Raw genomic sequence first — 9,512 nt, 5'->3', positions numbered from 1 at the left:
TTATCCGTTACATTCAGAGCTTCTTCTTTTCTTCAGATAACTCAGTACAGCATTTTCGCTTGGCAACACTTCTGCAAGGCAGGGGAATAAGGTTGTAAGCCAGCCTAGAGAACAATGTCCTGCTCCTTATTAGGATAAGAACCAGGGCTTTTCTGTAGCAGGAACTCCTTTGCATATTAGGCCGCACACCCCTGATGTAGCCAATCCTCCAAGAGCTGACAGTAGGCCCTGTAAGAAGAGGCCTGTAAGCTCCAGGAGGATTGGCTAGAAGAAGAAGAATTGCAGATTTATATCCTGCCCTTCTCTCTGAATCAGAGACTCAGAGTGGCTTACAATCTCCTATATCTTCTCCCCCCACAACAGACACCCTGTGAGGCGGGTGGGGCTGAAAGGGCTTTCACAGCAGCTGCCCTTTCAAGGACAACCTCTGCCAGAGCTCTGGCTGACCCAAGGCCATCCCAGCAGCTGCAAGTGCAGGAGTGGGGAATCAAACCCGGTTCTCCCAGATAAGAGTCCACACACTTCACCACTGCAGCAAACTGGCTCTCCACACCAAACTGGCTTTCCATCAGGGGGGTGCGCCCTAATATGCAAAGGAGTTCCTGCGACAAAAAAAGCCCCGATAAGAACAAAGCTTGAGTCCAGTGGGGCACCTTAAAGACCAACAAAGTTTTATTCAAGGTGTACGCTTTCATCTGCAGGCACACTTCATCAGATACAGAGGAGCGTGTAAGAAATGTGCATGCCCATGGAAGCATCTACCCATAATGAAACTTTGTTGGTCTTCAAGGTGCCCACTGGGCTCAAACTTTGATCTGCTGCTTCAAACCACCTGAATCTCTCTTTATTAGGATGTTTTGTTTCTGACATGACCTGATGCTGTTTCTCTCCATGACATGAATAGTTTCAGCCGGCCATTTCTGCAGATTAGGCCTCTTTTAAAGGGACAGAACCACGGCTTTTTTGTAGGAACTCCTTTTTTGTAGGAACTCCTTTGCCTATCAGGCCACACACCCCTGATGTAACCAGTTTTCCTGGAGCTTGCAATAGGCCCTGTGCTAAGAACCCTGTAAGCCCTTGGAGGATTGGCTACATCAGGGGCGTGGCCTAATATGCAAAGGAGAGTTCCTGCAACAACAACAAAAAACCCTGGACAGGACATTTCTCCCCAGGCTGAATGCAACCCTAAAAATGAGTTTTCAGGACAGTGGCATGCACCAGCCCACCCAAGGAAGCTTTATACCTGAAGAATTGGAAAGAAGAAGTGGAACTCACTGCCACAGGAGGTGGTGGCGGCCACAAGCATAGCCACCTTCAAGAGGGGGTTAGAGAAAAATATGGAGCAGAGGTCCATTAGTGGCTATTAGCCACAGTGCGTGTGTATATACAGATATAATTTTTTGGGGGGCCACTGTGTGACACAGAGTGTTGGACTGGATGGGCCATTGGCCTGATCTAACATGGCTTCTCTTATGTTCTTAAGACATTGGATTTATATCCTGCCCTCCACTCAAGAGTCTCAGAGCGGCTCACAATCTTCTTTCCCTTCCTCCCCCACAACAGACACCCTGTGAGGTGGGTGGGGCTGAGAGGGCTCTCACAGCAGCTGCCCTTTCAAGGACAACTTCTGCCAGAGCTATGGCTGACCCAAGGCCATGCTAGCAGGTGCAAGTGGAGGAGTGGGGAATCAAACCGGGTTCTCCCAGATAAGAGTCCGCACACTTAACCACTACACCAAACTGGCTCTCAGTTTTCCCCACTCCCAAACTGAGCATTCTGGAGCTCAAAACTCCTGCGACCCAGCAGTGCACTCCGCCGTGCATTTGGAAAGCCCCAACTTGAGAGCCAGTTTGATGTAGTGGTTAAGTGTGCAGACTTTTCTCTGGGAGAACGGGGTTTGATTCCCCACTTCTCCACTTGCAGCTGCTGGAATGGCCTTGGGTCAGCCATAGCTCTGGCAGAGGTTGTCCTTGAAAGGGCAGCTGCTGTGAGAGCCCTCTCAGCCCCACCCACCTCACAAGGTGTCTGTGGTGGGGGAGGAAGGGAAAGGAGATTGTGAGCTGCTCTGAGACTCTTCAGAGTGGAGGGCGGGATATAAATCCAATATCTTCATCTACCTCACAGGGTGTCTGTTGTGGGGGAGGAAGGCAAAGAAGATTGTGAGCTACTCTGAGATTCAGAGTGAAGGGCGGGCTATAAATCCAATATCTTATTATTGAGAGAGCCAGTCTGGTGTAGTGGTTAAGCGTGTGGACTCTTTCTGGGAGAACCGGGTTTGATTCCCCACTTCTCCACTTGCAGCTGCTGGGATGGCCTTGGGTCAGCCATAACTCTGGCAGAGGTTGTCCTTGAAAGGGCAGCTGCTGTGAGAGCCCTCTCAGTCCCACCCACCTCACAAGGTGTCTGTTGTGGGGAGGAAGAGGAAGGAGATTGTGAGCCGCTCTGAGACTCTTTGGAGTGGAGGGCAGGATATAAATCCAATATCTTCATCTACCTCACAGGGTGTCTGTTGTGGGGGAGGAAGGTAAAGGAGATTGTGAGCCACTCTGAGACTCGGAGTGGAGGGCGGGATATAAATCCAATATCATCATCATCTTCTTCTTTTTCTTCTGGAGGGCTGCTGCAAACCATTTGATCCAGGGATCTACTTCAGCTGAGGGAGCCAAGATGCACACACAGTTGTGAGGAACTGCCCCAGACGGAGTGGCCTCCACTGTCATTTCAGTGGGAGTTGTGTGTACCTTTAGGTCCATGTAGATAGTTCCAAGTAGGCAGCCATGTTGGTCTGTAGAACAAAGTAGAAGTCAAGTGCCGCCTTTAAGACCAACGACGTTTTATTCAGAATGGAAGCTTTTGTGTGCATGCAGATGAGAAATCAGGTGCACTCAGCAGAGTTATATATAGCTGCTGGGCAGTGGTTTAGAATGCAACATGGTACAAATTTCAGATCCAAGGACAGAATAGTAAAATTAACACACTTTGGTGGCCCCAACCAGGCTCTCGGTGGTGGGAGGCGGTCCTCCTGTTCCCATTGGCTGCTTCTCATTCTCCTCCCTCTGTCCAAGACTATCGAGCTGAGCCGTGACATCTTCAATGACATCCCCCCACCTGGGAGATGCAGTCGAGCGGGAGGACTGGGGGGGGAGAGAGGGGGAGACGGGTTTGCTTTTGCATGAGCCATCTAGGCAGGCAGTGTGCGCTCAGCCATGGCACAACTGGTCAGGTTCCTGGGGGGCGGGGGAAGGCGATGGGGGACTGATTGGAGGGGCATGAAAGGTTCCCACGCATCCCCCAGGCTCCCCAATAATGATGGGCCTGCTCAGGAGGTGGCATAATGCTGATCAGGTGGTGTGTCTCCAGCCTCTTTTATTGAGAGCTAGACAGCCTCTGATGATGACGATGATATTGGATTTCTATCCTGCCCTCCATTCTGAATCTCAGAGTCTCAGAGCGGCTCACAATCTCCTTGACCTTCCTCCCCCACAACAGAGGTGCGTGGGGCTGAGAGAGCCCTCACAGCAGCTGCCCTTTCAAGGACAACTCCTGTGAGAGCCATGGCTGACCCAAGGCCATCCCAGCAGGTGCAAGCGGAGGAGTGGGGAATCAAACCCAGTTCTCCCAGGTAAGAGTCCACACACTTAACCACTGCACCAAACTGGTTCTCTGCTCACAGAGTTGTTCCACGTGGCCAAAAGCCACGGATTTGTCTCATCCCTTTTTCAAACCAACGGAGTGAGTGGAAGTTACTCTATTCTGAGGCAGTGAAATTCATGAGCCAGGGCTGTGTGGTATCAGTTCTAGGCCTCCAGCTATGCGGCTTTCTCAGATGACCCCAGGTTCTTGAGCTCTGCAAGAAAACCATTTTCTGACCTCTTCCTAATTTTGGAGTTCTCTGTCGGGTCTTCTTTTCCACCACACCTCCCTGGTCATCTGCTGGGCAAAATGCTTATGCAGTCCACTGCGTGACTCGAGAGGGTGCGTAGCTTTCGATTCATATCCTCTTTGTAAAGCCCAATCAGTTTCCCAGCAAACACAAGCGTATAATTGGTGTACTTTGGGTTTAGGTTGAGTTGCATCTCATTACACGATGTGGAATTCCCATTTACTCATTACCATAGAGTAATCTACTCCCCAACACTTAAAAAAAAAAGGTTCTGTTTGTGAGGAGTGGGTGGCTGTCATGGTCTCCTCCCCCCTTAACTTGAGGGTGTTCCCACACATGCCCCCCCCCCCCCCCAATGCAGGTATTCACTTTAGAGACGTCTTTCTGTCCGCACTGCAAATGTTTCCCACAGGCTTCTCACTTCTCAGCAAGTGAGTTCTTGCATATTCTGAAGCTGCTGTGGAAACAGGTTGGTGAAACTCTAGCTTGCTCTTTAGTCTTAGCTTGACTTCCATTTTCCTACAAACTGTATTGGTATGCTTCCATTCCTAAATGGAAGCCGCAGATAACCTCTAAGTGCTTAGTTTAGTTATACACGGTAGCTTTTGGAAGAATACCAAGCACATAAGAAGCCTTTGAGGAAAAGGGGGAAGGAGTAATTTTAATTCGCAGTGCAAAGCCAATGTGTATCGTTGCAGGTTCAAATATACAAACCTTCCATTGATTTTAACTGACGCTTACTTCTAAGTAAGCATGTTTAATAAAACGCAGAATGTGAGACAGACTTTAGCCTCCCAGCGCAGCTAAGACTGCAAAAAGTGTTCCCCTTACAAACAGAACTGGTTTCCAAAGACTTGTTGCTTTTTTAAAAAAAAGTAGCGCTGTCATTTATCATTGAAAATGTGTTGTCGAAACTGAATTGCATGACCTCATTTTGCAAGCGGCAAAATTGTCTAAAAATTGAGACTGTACCCCCAAAGTGCAGGGCAGTATTTGTTCTACTTCATGAGAAAACACTTTGGATTATGTAAAAGAAAATCTTTTGGACTGACTGATTTTAAGAAGAGAATAGAGCTGTCAGATTCTATCGGGGCTGTTTACCCTTCCGCTGTCACCACAGCCCAAGAGGGGAACCTGCCGTCCTGAGTTCTCCATGGGGGGCACGAAGGCTCCACAAAAACGGGAAATGCCCTCAATTAGCGAGTGGGAGGCTGGAGCTGGGCAGAAAATACTCTGTGCTCTGGCTTAAAAGGTTTATGTTAGGCAGCAGGACTTGGAAGAGATCTGGTTTCTAAGTGGATCTTTTAAAAAAAAAACTGAAAAGGGAGAGAGGGAATCGCTGAAAGGCAGGTCAAGGAGAGAGATCAGGACTTTGCATAGAGTCTGGACATAGCGTATGCCTGTTTGGAATATTGCAGTGTTTTAAAGAAATGGCTTTTATCCCAATGTCTGGATTCATCCAAGCTTCATAAGACTGATGTGAAGCATCTCTGGATGTTGACAAGATTATGTATGGGATAGAGAAGGTAAAGAAGGAAGTCCTTTTCTCCCTTTCTCACAATACAAGAACTCGTGGACACTCAATGAAATTGCTGAGCAGTCGGGTTAGAACAGATAAAAGGAAGTCCTTTTTCACTTAAAGGGTGATTCACACGTGGAATTCACTGCCACAGGAGGTGGTGGCGGCTACAAGCATAGCCAGCTTCAAGAGGGGATTGGATAAACATCTGGAGCAGAGGTCCATCAGGGGCTATTAGCCACAGGGTACAGATGGAACTTTCTGTCTGGGGCAAGTGATGCTCTGTATTCTTGGTGCTTTGGAGGGGCAACAGTAGGAGGACTTCTAGTGTCCTGATGGACCTCCTGGGTTTTTGGCCACTGTGTGACACAGAGTGTTGGACTGGATGAGCCATTGGCCTGATCCAGCGTGGCTTCTCTTATGTTCTTCTGTCTGGGGCAGTGATGCTCTGTATTCTTGGTGCTTGAGGGGCAGCAGTGGGAGGGCTTCTAGTGTCCCGGCCCCATTTGTGAACCTCCTGATGGCACTTGGGTTTTGTTTTGTTTTTGGCCACTCTGTGACACAGAGTGTTGGACTGGAGGGGCCACTGGCCTGATCCAACATGGCTTCTCTTATGTTCTTATGATGTGGAAGGGTTGTCCGCCTCCTCTGGGGGCACCAGACACATTGTGTTGTTTGTTACATATGCCCAGAAAATGTTCAGGAAGTCAGGCTGGCACCATTGACTTCAGTAGCCCGTCTTCGAGGCTGCCTTCTACTGAATCAGACCTTTGGTCCATCGAGGTGTTTATCTACGCAGACTGGCAGTGGCTCTCCAGGATCTCAGGCTGAGGTCCGTCTTTCCCATCCTCTCCTGCCTGGTCCTTTCAACTGGAGTTACTGGGGACCTTCTGCATGCCAAGCAGATGTTCTGCCACTGAGCCACGGCTCCTCCTTCCATGCAAAGGTGTGCCAGTACGTTTTCCTTCCCAGGTTTCCCCTGTTGTGTTCAGGCAGTTATTTTTTTAGGGTACTGCTTTCCATATTTGTGATTGGGTGCTAAGAAGGCATCAGGTGGAACATTGTGGTCTACTCTGTGTGTAAAAGTAAAGGCAGTTCCCTGTGCAAGCTAAATAAGTTTTTAAAAATACAAGAACGTTAGAAACCACAATGTGAACTCTGCTGGGAAGCTCTCCTAGTATTTAAAAAAAAAATCTAAAAGGTTTTAGGTGTAGATGAAGCAGACAGAGTCAGATGGTTTGGTTCTTTGTTCCAGCTAAAAAGTCCAAGGGAATTTGCTCCAGCGAGTAGGACCGTTGGAAATGAAGCCTGCCGTAGAAAAGGGCAATTAATATCCAACCGAGAAGGGTTTTTGTTTGTTTGCCGGAGAGTTAAGCTTCCACAGGGGATACTTTGCAAGGCATAAAACGCTCTCACGCATCTCTCTACCGAGTAAGGAAACTGAAAGCCAAAACAGGGAACACATCTCCTAGGCACAGGGAGGTGTGCGTGAGTGTGGGAGGGAAGAGAACATTTAACTGCCTGCAGATACAACGATCTACTCCTGAGTCAGAGCATTTGATTGTCCTGGGAGCCCAGTTTTGTGACTGGGGGCTGCTTCTCTCCGGGGTCTCAGGAAGGGGGGCTCTCATCTCACCCCCTGCATTGCAAAGGTCATGCACTGGGGTCCCTCCCACCTCCCTTTGGTCCCTTCCAGGGGTGGAATTCTAGCAGGAGCTCCTTTGCATATTAGGCCACACACCCCTGATGTAGCCAATCCTCCAAGAGCTTACAAAAAAGTGCCTTGTAAGCTCTTGAAGGATTGGCTACATCTGGGGTGTGTGGCCTAATATGCAAAGCGGCTCCTGCTAGAATTCCACCTGTGGTCCCTCCCATCGGGGTTGGTTAACTATGTGCTGCTGCATCTGCAAGATTGGGGAGTGGGGCTGCCACCATTCCCAAAGAGAAGGAGGACGTTTTTAAATTATTTTTTGTATTTTTTGCATATTTGGGGAGGGGGTGCATGCACATACCTGGAAGTCATGACTGACCCCTCCTGGGGGGCTGGAGGATATTCAGAGGGGTGGCTGAATACAGCCTGCCCTGACTCCCGACTCCCATCCAAGTACTAACCACAATTGACCCTGTTTGGCTTCCAAGATTGGGCTTGCCTGGGCTGTCCAGGTCAGGGCTGAGGTGAAATGTATTTTGCTTTGTTACTGGCCTGGGCGATTTCAAGCATAATTCTGCTCCCTCCACGACTCCTCTCTTGCCCTGAATCCTCAACATTATCTAAGGTAGAGCAGTTGGATTTGAGCCCAGGCACACCTTAGAGGCCCACAAGCGTTTCAAGGAGTCCAAAGAGTCTCCCGGGTGCTCCGGGGACCCAATCCAACTGCTCTGCTGCAGGCCAGCACAGCTGCCCTCTGGAAATACCAAAGTTAGTTATAATCAGGGCTTTTTTGGTAGAAAAAGCCCAGCAGGAACTCATTTGCATATTAGGCCACATCCTTAGGGAACAGGAGAGCAGCTCTCCAAACTAAAGCCTACCTTTGGGCATTAGAATGGATTCAAATAACTAAAAACAGTGAGACTTTTTCTTCTTCTCTCTCTTTGCAAACACGTTTCTATACTGGCTGCCTTTGGACAGCTTGGGTAACCATCAGCTGATTGATTGATTTTTTTAGACTGGGGGGGTCGGGGGGGGAAGAATGAGAAAATGACAGAAACATCTCTGGGAGAGGGGTCGTGGCTCAGTAGCAGAGCATCTGCCTGGCATGCAGAAGGCCACAGGTTCAATTCCCGGCAGCATCTCCAGATAAAGGACCAGGCAGGAGGGGATGGGAAAGACCTCTCTCTGCCTGAAACCCTGGAGAGCAGCTGCCAGTCTGAGTAGACAAGGCTGACCTTGATAGACTAAGAGCAGGTGTTCAGGTGTGTATTATCCCCCCCCTAAAATAAATACCTGCTGAAAGGTGTTTGTGACTGTAAACAGGCCTCATTTGGGGCAGGAACTCACAGGAGGGAGGGTGGCTCAGTGGTAGAGCATCTGCTTGGTAAGCAGAAGGTCCCAGGTTCAGTCCCCGGCATCTCCAACTAAAAAGGGTCCAGGCGAGTAGGTGTGGAAAACCTCAGCTGGAGACCCTGGAGAGCTGCTGCCAGTCTGAGTAGACAAGACTGACTTTGATGGACCAAGGGGGGTCTGATTCAGTAGAAGGCAGCTTCATATGTTCATATATATGTTCATAAAAGTTATTTAATTTGCCTTTGGGGAGGGGTGGTGGCTCAGTGGCAGAGCATCTGCTTGGTAAGCAGAAGGTCCCAGGTTCAATCTCCGGCATCTCCAAATAAGGGTCCAGGCGAGTAGGCGTGAAGAACCTCAGCTTGAGACCCTGGAGAGCCGCTGCCAGTCTGAGTAGACAAGACTGACTTTGATGGACCGAGGGTCTGATTCAGTAGAAGGCAGCTTCATATGTTCATTTATGTTCATATGTTCAACTATGGGGAAGGATGGTGGCTCAGTGGCAGAGCATCTGCTTGGTAAGCAGAAGGTCCCAGGTTCAGTCCCCGGCATCTCCAACTAAAAAGGGTCCAGGCAAATAGGTGTGAAAAACCTCAGCTGAGACCCTGGAGAGCTGCTGCCAGTCTGAGTAGACAATACTGACTTTGAGGGACCCAGGGGGGTCTGATTCAGTAGAAGGCAGCTTCATATGTTCATATATATGTTCATAAGTGGCGCAGACCATTTAGAGCCTTAAAGGTCAACACCAGAACCTTGAATCTGATTCAGTATTCAACTTGGAACCAGTGGAGCTGGCAGAGCAGTAGCTGAATATGTGTTCTAAGTGGGTTTCCCTTAAGAACTCATACTGCTGCATTTTGGACCAGTTGAAGTTTCCGGGTCAGGCTCAAGGAAAGCCCTGCATAGAGTAAGTTACAATAAATTCAACCTGGAGGTGACCATTGCAAGGATCACTGTGGCTAAGTCCACACAAAACACAGGAAACTGTGCCTCACTTTCCCCCCAGGAAGCTGCCTGTATCTGTAGGGCTCAGTGTAGTGTGTGGAGAAGCCCTGATTCCCCAAGGATCAGATTCCTCCCTGGTCTGCCCTGAACAGGCTGGGTGACCC

The sequence above is a fragment of the Heteronotia binoei genome, chromosome 11 (genome assembly GCF_032191835.1).
Source record: "Heteronotia binoei isolate CCM8104 ecotype False Entrance Well chromosome 11, APGP_CSIRO_Hbin_v1, whole genome shotgun sequence".
Taxonomy (NCBI): Eukaryota; Metazoa; Chordata; class Lepidosauria; order Squamata; family Gekkonidae; genus Heteronotia; species Heteronotia binoei.
The sequence above is the reverse complement of the archived record's forward strand: the minus strand, read 5'-3'. Positions refer to the sequence as shown.